This window comes from Lathyrus oleraceus, chromosome 6 (genome assembly GCF_024323335.1).
Source record: "Lathyrus oleraceus cultivar Zhongwan6 chromosome 6, CAAS_Psat_ZW6_1.0, whole genome shotgun sequence".
NCBI lineage: Eukaryota > Viridiplantae > Streptophyta > Magnoliopsida > Fabales > Fabaceae > Lathyrus > Lathyrus oleraceus.
In genome coordinates, this window is record NC_066584.1 from 233596514 (window position 1) to 233607239 (window position 10726).

Below are 10726 nucleotides of genomic sequence, written 5' to 3' on the forward strand. Positions count from 1 at the left end.
GGGGTCCCAAAGTTAACCTTATCGGGAAGAGAAGACACGAAAAAGGGGTTCCGAAGTTAACCTTATTGGAAAGAGAAGAAATGAATCCCGAAGTTAACCTTATCAGGAAGAGGAGAAAGAGGATACGGATTTCCGAAGTTAACCTTATGGGAAAGAGAAGAAAGGGGTCCTGAATTTAACCTTACCAGGAAGAGAATGGGTGAAAACATGTTTCCGAAGTTAACCTTATCAGAAAGAGAACGAATGGATCCTGAAGTTAACCTTATCAGGAAGACAAGAGGGTTTCTAAAGTTAACCTTATCGGAAGGGAATAAATGAACCCTGAAGTTCACCTTATCAGGAAGAGAAGAAATGGACCCTGAAGTTGGCCTTATCAGGAAGAGAAGAAATGAAAACAGGTTTCTGAAGTTAGCCTTATCGGAAAGAGAAGAAAAGGGTCCTGAAGTTAACCTTATCAGGAAGAGAAGAAATGGAAAGGGGTTTCCAAAGTTAACCTTATCGGAAAGAGAAGAAATGGGCCCGGAAGTTAACCTTATCGAGGAGAGAAGGGTAATATCCTGAAGTTAACCTTATCAGGAAGAGAAGGGTAATATCCTGAAGTTAACCTTATCAGGAAGAGAAGAAATAGACCCCGAAGTTAACCTTATCAGGAAGAGAAGAAGGCTTCCGAAGTTAACCTTATCGAAAAGGGAAGAAATGGGTCCTGAAGTTAACCTTATCAGGAAGAAAAGAAATGGACCCTGAAGTTGACCTTATCAGGAATAGAAGAAATAGACCCTGAAGTTAACCTTATCAGGAAGAGAAGAAGCTTTCCGAAGTTAACCGTATCGGAAAGGGAAGAAACGGGTCCTGAAGTTAACCTTATCAGGAAGAGAAGAAATGGACCCTGAAGTTGACCTTATCAGGAAGAGAATAAGTGAATCCCGAAGTTGACCTTATCAGGAAGAGAAGAAATGAATCCTGAAGTTAACCTTATCAGGAAGAGAAGAAACGGATCCCGAAGTTAACATTATCGGGAAGAGGAGAGAAGTATCCTGAAGTTAACCCTATCAGGATGAAAAGAAGTGGGAGATGGTTTCGAAGTTAACCTTATCGGAAAGAAAAGAAGTGGAGACACCATTAGAGGTGTTGTCCCAAAGTTAACCTTATTGGGACAGAAAGAGAAGGGCTATAGCCATGTGACTCACTCTAGAGCGAATGGAAGGCTTGGTCAAACATATTCAATTTGCAAAGACACACATGAAGGTCTGATATTATGTATGTTTGACACGACTGGGGAAATGGATAGAACGGATTGGTCAAACATAATACAAATTGCAAAGATACACATGAAGGTCTAATAGTATATACATTTGACGTTGTAGTGATATGGTGTAGGTTTCCATCAGAACGAGACTCTAAGGATGGTTTGGCTAACGACACTGGACTTACAAACGATTCTCCTGCCTAGGGCTGAACACTGAGGGGGTATTGAAAAAGGGTTTATCCACAAGGTTGGATTCAAGGAAGACACCGACGGAAATGGGCTATTGAGTAGTGCCAAGAGAGTTTTGGACTTGTTTCTTTCTTGTTTAGAGAGCTTCATGATTATATCAGATGATATGCATGAAATGTGCTCGCTAGGATATCGCATCCTATGCATACGTATCTTCTCTAACCAGAGTAAGAATCAGAGCACTCATAGCTCGGCTAACGCACGCCAAACAAACACTGAAACGGGACGCTGAGACGTCAAACGAAACACACTACTAGAAACGGAATACCAATTGCTGGTCTTACATCCAACTCCAGACAAACAAGCAAACAAGAAACCGACTGCCAATCGCTGGACTTATGTCAGACTCCAAACAAACAGACACACACAGGAAACCGACTGCCAATCGCTGGACTTATGTCAGAATCCAAACAAACAAACACACGCGGGAAACCGATTGCCAATCGCTGGACTTATGTCAGACTCCAAACAAACAAACAGGCGAATTGGAAACTGAATGCCAATCGCTGGACTTACATCAGACTCCAAGCACACACAAGAGGAGGGTCTCGATTGCAACTAGGGCAAGAGAAAAGGGAGGTCTCAATCGCAACGAGGGCGAGAGAAAAGAATTAGAGGTTAGTCGTTAGTCAAACTCGACAAGACATCGCATCTCGTGCCTACGTATCTCATCTGAACATGAGAATCAGAGTTGCCGTAGTTCGGCTAAACTATTTCTGTTTGTTTTATGTTTTTTAGGTGAACGACGTCACTACGCGATCTACCGGATGCTCGACCTTTGGAGACTTACTCACCTGTAGTAGAAGGAGTTAACATGTCCTTAAGAGGGGATAATGTTTGCTTGTGTTTTAGGAAAGCTCACGCAAGAAAGGAAGTCCTAGACGAAGGAACCGTGCTACCTTAATTGACATGCAAACGAGAGACTATGCGAAGTCTAGCAATCCTATGAGGATACAACCACACCATACACAAACACATACAGTAAACACACCAACCAGATTTCAAACAAGCAACCAAAAGCTTGGAAGCAAAAAGGAACTTCTTTGCCCTGCAAAGGTTATGCACCAAGATAGTATAAGTGAAAGAATCTTTAACCTCCGTACTATCAAAAACTTTCACTGCTTGATCAATATGACCAGCTTTACCCAAACAATCAAGCATGCAGTTAAATGCCACCAAATTAAAACCAAAACCCAATGACTTCATGTAATCCAAATGCTTCTCGGCACCAACGAAATTGCCAATCTTACACAATCCATGGATTATAATCGTGTGCGTATACTGATCACATTTCAGTCCTTGTTTCTCTATCTCATCCACCAACTTCAATGCCTCATCGAACTTACCTTGCCTACAGAAAAGGTTTATCATCGTATTATATGAAGCAAGATCAGGCACCAAACCATTACTCGTCATCTTCCCAGCAATCTCATCCACTTCTTCAATCCTTCCGGTCTTCACCAACGCAGCAACCACAGTACAATAAGCAAATCCATCAAATGTATAACCTTTCCTCCTCATCTCCGACAAAATCTCCAACCCTTGCTCCAACCTCCCGCACCGAAAACAACACTTCATAACCGTGGTATAAGTAATTGCATTCGGTTCATAACCATAATCACAAAACTCACGTAACACCCTCCTCGCATCCGCCAACCTCCTAGCCTTACATAACCCATTAATCATCGCATTATAAGTCAACACATAAGGAACAAACCCATGACGCTACAAGTTCCTAAACAACATAAGAGCATTATGAACATACCCGTGTTTGCACAGCCCGTTAATCATAACATTATATGTCGCCATCGTAGGATACATTTCAGCGCGCTCGACTATATCCTTGAAAACACGATACCCTTCGTCCGGTCTACCAAGCCTAAACAAACAATGAATTAAAATATTATAACTCCAGACATCCGGGTGTATTCCTGATTGAAGCATTTCGTCGAACAGTTGGAGGGGTTTCGATAATAAACATTTTCTAACAGCACCTGACATCACTGAATTATAAGAAACAACATTAGGGTTAATCCCTGCTTCTTTCATTCTATTGAGAACAGTGTAACCTGCATCGATGCTGACAAAACGATAATAAGCATCGACTAACGTGTTGTATGTAACAGTATCAGGGAGTACTCCTAGTTTAATGGCGTCTATTAAAACGACTTCGGCTTTTAGTAATTGCTTCGATTTGCACATTGAGGATATGCAAATGTTCATGAATTTTGTTGATAATCGAGTAACCATGATTTGTAATGATTGAGGGAAGAAAGAAGAGTTGAGAAGAAAAGGTGAGTAACACGAGATTGAAAATTGAGCAGCTTATTGTGATGACAGACAGAGGCATTTGGGTTTTACTGAAACGAGTTGTTGAAGGTTGAAGAGAACGGTTAGTTGTGAAATTGAATACGGGTCAGACCGGCCGGTCCAACCGTTAGCGGAATTGTTATCTTACCGGAAATGGTGAGGAAATGTGGTCGTTGGAGACGGTGTGGGACGGAAAAGTGTGTGAATGTGAGACGGGAGATACTTTCAGAGGTTTATAAATGTACCGAAAACCCTCTCTTAATTTATATTTTATCTAAAATGTGATTTATTTATTTTTTGGATGGACCAATTGAGTAGCAATGTGTATAAAAGTGTTTGATTAGAATTTTGACATTCATAAATTTGTTCAAGGTATTACTAATTCAATACACAATTTAATCATCCATTCACTCTATTGACACTTTTTTTTCAAATTGATGCTATTTTTCTTGATTTTCATATTAAACCAGTTAAAAATCCGGGTTTAAATTTTTTATACCGCATAATTGTATTTAAATATTTAATTGAGAATAATATTTATATGGTTTTAATTGAAATACATTGACGGTGTAAAAGGATTTTACGCCGTCATTTAATGTCAGGTATTGGATATTGAAATATGTTTGATTTTTATTTTAAAAATATAAAATAATGCAAACGGGTGACGGTGATGAATTGACAGGGTAATTTTTTTACACTGACAGTGCATACTAATTAATCTCTATTTATATATGATTTTTTTATCTGAATCTAATTAGTTGTGTTGTGTTCACTTAATAAAATATTTTAATCACATTTTTAACATTAAAGACAAATACAAATGAATGATAGGTCAAAATTTATTAAATAACAACAAGTTATCTTGATAGTGAAAATGAATGTTATAATACATAATAATCAAGATTTCAAACTTTTCATCATTGAGAGCAATATTCACATATGATTTTTTTTGTCTATATCTAATTGGTTGTGTCTCATGCTATTTTAAATTTTATATTACTTAAATTACATTCCATGTTATTTGTACTTAAATCATATACACGATCATATTGGAAGGATTATTGCGTGTTAGGTTCAATACATAATGTAAAATATATGACAATGTAAAGGCAACATTCAAACAACATGGGTGAGAATTCATTACAATAATAAATGATATAGAATGAAGAATAAAGTACAACATCTACACAATCATACACAATAATATAGCACATTTTCACATCCAAATCATAATCAACATCATAAATATCATCAACATCATACAAAACCACATCTTAATTATCATTAACATCATATGTAACAACATCTCATCCAACAACACGTCAACAACAACCAATACAAATGCAGTACTTATGCAATGTACTCAACACCGACTCGATATACTTGTGGTACCAAATATGAACACTCAGGTTCATCTCACTCCATGATCCCCACCATAGGATTGATTCCCTCTTGGAACCAGAGCAAACCAAAATCGCTACCATCACCATAGGTAACACTTCACCAATCCCTTAAAATAGGAATTAGCTACTCGCACCTGATCCATCACTATAGGATCGAGGCCCGCCAAAACTGGGCCGAAGCCCATACACCAAGATGCATGACTCTCAAATAACATGCATTAACACAACAAGGTTCACCAAAAGGATCCCCACACACATCTCATCATTTGTGCATCACATCATTCATCATGTAACAACCAATTCATGTTACCACGTGAATGATATTAACAAACATCATCAACTCATCAACATCTTAACATTATCGACATAACAACATAATTATCACACCACGATATTACAATAATGCAAGGATTCATCAACCAAACGTATAAACCAATACATTTGTTAACATATTAGGCATGTGAATAATATTCAAACATCTCAACAATCACTACCATGTTATATGCCTGAGTGTTAGATTTCTAATGCTTCAAGCGGCATCAAAATCGGACTTACGGAATAAAAGTTATGACCAAAATCGTCGGGATATGTCAACAATTCATTAACTGAACGTATGAAGAAAAACTTCACCAACACAGTAGGCATATAAATAATACTCAATCAATTCACTTATCACTATCACATTATATCTCTAAGAGTCACCTTTCTAATACTTCAAACCCCAACCCAAAATGATTCACAAGTTGAGAGTTATGATCAAAACCGTGCACAGAGGCGTTACTAAAAAGTTGTTGTTTTTCTAAAATTTCCAGCATAATTTTCATCTTCTTCAACCCCAAAAACGTTCATTAAATAATCACCAAAATTATTGTATCCCTGGAATAAAGTTATAGCCCTCTATTTCATATATTCAACGCTTCAAACGACACTCGATTTGGATTTACGAATCAAAAGTTATGGCCAAAACGATTTCGACCAAAAGACACAAACAGAGGCTCTAGCGCTGAGTGCGGTCATGACAGACAGAATGCAGAATTTTCTGCGTTTTTCATCCTTGGAGGCCTTTCGTACCTTCGATTTCGATTCCGTAAAAAGGCAAACGCTTCGAAAATTACAACCCATGCAATACTCTAATTATCTTAAGTTAATTTACAGTTTTAACACAATTAAATCACCTAATCACAATTTTAAGATTATGCCTAAAACCTTCGAAATTGCAACAATGGTGGATATATGTTAAATCATAAAAAAAAACATAGACGCACATAAGGGACCTGAAATTCATCATATAATCATGATATAACAACCATCATAGCATACAATTTCAGAATTATGAATCAAAACACTCAACCCTAAGGAGGTTAAAGGTTCCTCCATTCTACCCTTCTATCATACCCTTTACTATTAGAAAAAGTTCTCACCCTTACCTGATCTCCAGCAAAAGCCCTTGATCTTCTTCTTTAACCTCAAGTTTTTTCTCTCCCTCTTTGCCTCTTTTGCTCCAATCTCACATACCAACAAAATCTCCCAAAAACCTAGTTTCTCTCCCAACTTTTGAAATATATAGTAATCTCCTTACTTTTGCTTAATTATCATTTTTGCCCAATTTAACTCTAGTTTCCCTCTTCTTACCACAAACTCTCCTAAAATTTCACAATTGACTCATACTCTTATTCTCTCCAATTTCTTATTTTATCAATAATAATAAATAAAATTCTAATTATTATAATCATTTTCTAACTTACTCTAACGTCTCATCGCACCCTACTATTTCTACCACACCCCAACAACGCATATTCAAATAATTTATTTTAAATCGCACCAACATCTAATAATTAAATAAAACACCAAAAATTCACCAATAATTTAAAATAAAACAATTTAAAAAAATTGGGTGTTACATTAAGGACCCAATATATATAATCGCCTCGACGAGCGACAAAGACTCATGTTTAAGAATCCAACATTTATAATCGTCTCAAGGAACGATAAGGACTCATAAATATCCATCATATGTGATCACCACATGGAGAGATCTAAATAAAATCGTTTTGCTCTTTAATTCCATTCAGATAAAACAATAATAACCCAAATTCATATAATAAAGAAGAACCTCCTTAATTCCATTCTTATAAAATTGACACAATTTTAAAAATAAAATAAAAAACTGATTTAGTTTGGGACAAATTACTTTTATAAAGAAGTCACTCATTTGGAAACGGAAGTAATAAGTATTGATTCACAATAATTCAGTCTCCAAAATCTTTTATTTTAACTTGATTATAAAGGTTTAATATCGGCACCGTGCTTACACAATAAGCAATGCCTCCCTTCGAGAGTGGATGTGATATTTGAACATGTGCAAGGTAAGCAAACCTGAGCAAGGTGACATGAAGTTATTATTGGAGCAACCAAATAACCCCCATCAATCATACTCCATATAATACCATAAGATTTAACATCCAACACAAAGAATACCAGAAAACATAAACCAGTAAAGGTGTATAGACCGTCTTTACACATTTCCATTTATGATCAAACTTCACAGTTTTAGCATTGGAAATGGTTTAATGAGAACAACATTCACTGATTTAGTACATGCTTAGTTGCTTACATGGTTTCACAGTGTGATCTTTTATCCAAGAATCTTTTATTAAATTTACCAAGAATCTTTTGATCACCATCTAGAAATCTTTTTGTTTTCCTTAAAATACTAATCCAATACAATTTGCATTTGTCACTACTTATCAGCCTTCTGCTTTTTACGGAATGGAAGCAGTTCACTTCTCGCTAGTCACAGCAGTCCCTTGAACTGGCGCTTTGTTCATTGAAATAAATGCAACCTGCATAAACAAACACAAATAAGTAGTTATAAGTTCAGCTACCTACATAAGCAACCAAGCTAAAGCTAAAGCTAAAAGATCAGTTTCTAAGTGTGTGTTTGGAAACAAAGTCATCCACTGCCTCCTCACATTTAAGAGCTTCCCACCGTGATTTTTCTAAAGCTACCAATTTCTAAGTGTGTGTTTGGAAACAAAGTCATCCACTGCCTCCTCACATTTAAGAGCTTCCCACCGTGATTTTTCTAAAGCTACATTTGTTAGCTTTTACAAACTCTACAGTGGTGTCGTGATTTTTGAGAATTCCAAACATAGATTAAAACCAGGCAAGCAATTTCAACTACCCACTATAAGACATCATTTAGAAAAAGGTTGTGTATTGAGTTGAAGATGTTTTCGGTTATCTTAAGGAAACTGTTAAGAAATATGGTTGGACCTAACTCAACCCTACAAAACCGGTTGGTAGAGTGAGGGTTGTCCCCACTTATAAACTCATGTTCAGGCTATATATTATCCGATGTGGAACTCTTCACACACACCCTCATGCCCAGGACTGGACATCTGGAGCGTGGAAATAAATGGTGGGTGACCCGATAGCGGAAACCATAGTAGGTGGCCCACCGGATCTTAAACGAGGCTCTGATACCATGTTAAGAATGTGTGGTTTGGGTTTAACTCAACCCTACAAAACCGGTTGGTAACCAAAGGATACACTCAGATTTTTGGATTGGATTATAGTGATACCTTCTCGCCTGTAGCCAAGATGGCATCTGTTAGATTTCTTCTAACCATTGCAGCCATTTGACATTGGCCTCTTCATCAACTTGACATCAAAAATGCTTTTTACATGATGATCTTGAAGAGGAAGTATATATGGAGCAACCACCTGGATTTGTTGCTCAGGGGGAGTCATTGAATATGGTGTGTAGGTTACACAGGTCTCTTTATGGTCTTAAGCAATCTCCGAGAGCTTGGTTCGGCAGATACAGCGTTGTAGTACAACAGTTTGGTATGGTCCGTAGTGAAGCTGATCATTCTGTTTTTTATCGTCACTCAGCCCAAGGGTGTATTTATCTTATTGTGTACGTAGATGATATTGTCATAACTGATAGTGATCAGCAGGGTATACTCCAGTTAAAACAACATCTCTCGAATCAATTTCAGACAAAAGACCTTGATACACTCCGCTATTTCTTGGGTATTGAGGTAGCCCAATCTAAAGATGGTTTGGTGATTTCTCAGCGGAAATATACTATGGATATTTTGGAAGAAAGAGGTTTGTTGAATGCTAAACCAGCTGATACTCCTATGGATCCAAGTGTCAAACTACTATCCAATCAGGGGGAGCCTCTATCTGACTCAGGAAGGTATAGGAGATTGGTTGGAAAGTTGAATTATCTCACAGTCACACGTCCAGACATTTCTTTTGCGGTTAGTGTGGTAAGTCAGTTCTTAAATTCCCCTTGTCAGAAACATATGGATGTTGTTATCCGGATTCTGAGATACATCAAATATGCTCCAGGAAAAGGTTTAGTGTATGAAGATAAAGGACATACTCAGATAATTGGATACTCTGATGCTGATTGGGCAGGGTCACCCATTGATAGACGATCCACCTCTGGAGATTATGTACTTGTTGGAGGAAACCTTGTATCCTGGAAAAGTAAGAAACAAAATGTAGTTGCAAGATCAAGCGCCGAGGCAGAGTATAGGGTCATGGCAATGGCAACATGTGAACTTATTTGGTTAAAACAGTTGCTCAAGGAACTTCAAATTGAAGAAGCAAGACCAATGACACTTATTTGTGATAATCAAGCTGCATTGCACATTGTTTCAAATCCAGTCTTCCATGAGAGGACCAAACATATTGAGATAGATTGTCACTTTGTTAGAGAGAAGTTCGAGTCAGGTGACATCGTCACAAGCTTTGTCAACTCTAATGATCAATTGGCAGACGTGTTTACAAAATCTCTGCGAAGTCCCAAAACTAGTTATATATGTAACAAGCTTGGTGCATTTGACTTATATGCTCAAGCTTGAGGGAGATTGTTGATATTTGTAAATATATAGTGTTGAGAATATTTGTATATAGAATAGTCTCACATCGACTATATCATGTAATTAGTTATAATCTCTTTATATATAATAAAGTCTCCGTAGTGCTTTTAAAGACACATAGTTTAACCTAAATGTCTCTTAGTCTCTCCTAATTCAATAGAAACCATTGTCTAGAATACATCAATATTATTCACGAATACAACTAAAATCTAAAACATTTCCAACTGTGGTTAATGACTAACTAATTCAAGAATATTGAAATGTCTTTCTAGTTTAATTCCTTTATTCATGCCTAATTCAGCAGAGCAAGTTGCAACGACAAAGCAGCAACATCACGGGGGAACAACGTCAATGAGGCTGGAAAAGTGTAACCGTGTAAGGCTGTTGAGGAAAAGTGTAACATGTGTTGTGTTTATAAGTGGGGGCAATTCTCACCTTAAGCCGGTTTTGTAAGCATGAGGTAGGTCAAACTCTAATTCTATCACAACTTATTTTATTTAACTGTGAACAATAACTCCCAGAAACTGTTATTGCTTGACAGTAGAGACACATAGGGGTGTGCATGGTTCAAAACCATAACCAAATTGAACCAAATATATGGATCAGTTTGGTTTTTAAAA

General features: G+C 37.1%; 1 pseudogene; it reads right to left on the reverse strand.

The window, feature by feature from the left end:
• Positions 1-2418: 2418 nt before the first annotated feature.
• Positions 2419-3835, reverse strand: LOC127094925 (putative pentatricopeptide repeat-containing protein At4g17915; annotated as a pseudogene).
• Between the last annotated feature and the right edge of the window lie 6891 nt (positions 3836-10726).